At 43.0% G+C, this 1,587-nt stretch overlaps 1 long non-coding RNA gene across 1 annotated transcript; it reads left to right on the forward strand.

Moving 5' to 3' along the window:
• Positions 1-1,002: 1,002 nt before the first annotated feature.
• On the forward strand, positions 1,003-1,385 carry LOC122039775. Its single transcript, XR_006128377.1, has 3 exons — positions 1,003-1,097; positions 1,182-1,270; positions 1,366-1,385. It is a non-coding gene; the product is annotated as an uncharacterized LOC122039775 (long non-coding RNA).
• The last annotated feature ends 202 nt before the right edge of the window (positions 1,386-1,587 follow it).

Here is a 1,587-nt window from a genome sequence, read left to right on the forward strand (position 1 = left end):
ACATTATTATACTTATTCAATCGGCATTGAACTGAAATAAATATAATAACCAACTTTGTCTTTTATTAATAATGAAATATGATATAAAATGAGCTCTTTACAATAATCTTATAATTGGTACTAGGGCTAATACTAACACGGGCTCGTGCTTACTGTCCGGTGCCTTCTCCGATCATTGGCTTCGTCTCCAATCGCTTGGGTGATGCTACGACCTTCTAGAGTTGGGCTCACCCGAACCTAACTTCAACCTTCTCCTCAAGTAGGCTTCCTCCACGCTTCTCATCCCTCGAACGTCATGCACATCCTTGTCATCTCACTACAAGAAAAATGTCATTCAACAACACTCAAACGACAACGGTTTTATACCAAACCGTTGTCTTTTTGCCTTTTAACAACGGTTTTAACAAAAACTGTTGTCTTTTAGTAATTTTTTTGGCCTATGACAACGGTTTTTAAAAACCGTTGTCTATTTATGTTTTTTTGGGGATACAACAACGGTTTTTAAAGGGTACGACAATAGTTTTTTAAAACTGTTGTCTATGTGCTCTTTTTTGGGATTACGACAACGGTTTTTAAAAACCGTTGTCTATTAAGTGTTGTTAAATGCAATTGTTTTTTCTTTCGCCACTTTTTCTCCTTCATCATTTGTCTGTTTTACGCCTTGTTTTTTTCTGTCTCTTTCCCAAAACCCTACTCTTCGCCGACTCCTCCTCACCGCCCTCTTCGTCGCCTCCCTCCTCACCACCCTCTTCATCGCCTTCTTCGCCGCCTCCCTCCTCACCGCCCTCTTCGCCTCCTCCCTCCTCACCACCCTCTTCGCTGCCTCCTTCCTCGTCGCCCTCTTCATCGCCTCAACTTTGGGCCTCGCCAACTCCTCCTCGCGGCCTCTACTTTCAGCCATCTTCACTGCCTCCTCCTCCTCAAGCCTCGACCTTTCTCGTCCTCCTCCTCCTCCTACTCCTCGTCTTCCTCTTTCTCCTCTCTCTGGGTTTGATTCGCTTCGGAAATGGCGGCATCACTCCAGTCGGCAGTGTTCCTCTCAAATCATATTGATCCGCACAGGCGTCTCTTTGCATCCCCTGCAAGATCTCTTCCAGGTTTTTTTTCGCCTCTTTTACGAATCAGATAACTATTACTGATTTGGGATCTGAAGATATGACGATTGTTCCTTTGGCACTCAGGAACGAAAGGAAGCATCTTGGTTGTTAGATCCGATGGAAGGATCTCCGGTAGGCTCAGTGGAAGGAATTTGATCACAAATGCCGTTGCAGTTGAGTGTTGTTTCGTTCTTACTCGTCCTTGTAAATCGATACAATATGTCTCGTTATTTACTTACATTTCTGTCTCTTCTCTTGCATGGGTTAGACGAAGGCCAATACTCCTACAAGTTCCACCGACTCTAAACCTGGGTAAGTTTCTTCTCTTATGCAGTGCTGTTTCTTGACAATTGAATTTTTTTGGAAATTGCAAAGGATTTCTCATGTTGAGTTGTTATTTTCTAAATTCATTTGTGGATTGGAAGAGACGTAGGACAGGGAGTTGTTACTCATTATAACCTTGGCCCAATCTGGAACATTGTGTTTATAA

Source organism: Zingiber officinale, chromosome 2A, assembly GCF_018446385.1.
Source record: "Zingiber officinale cultivar Zhangliang chromosome 2A, Zo_v1.1, whole genome shotgun sequence".
Taxonomy (NCBI): Eukaryota; Viridiplantae; Streptophyta; class Magnoliopsida; order Zingiberales; family Zingiberaceae; genus Zingiber; species Zingiber officinale.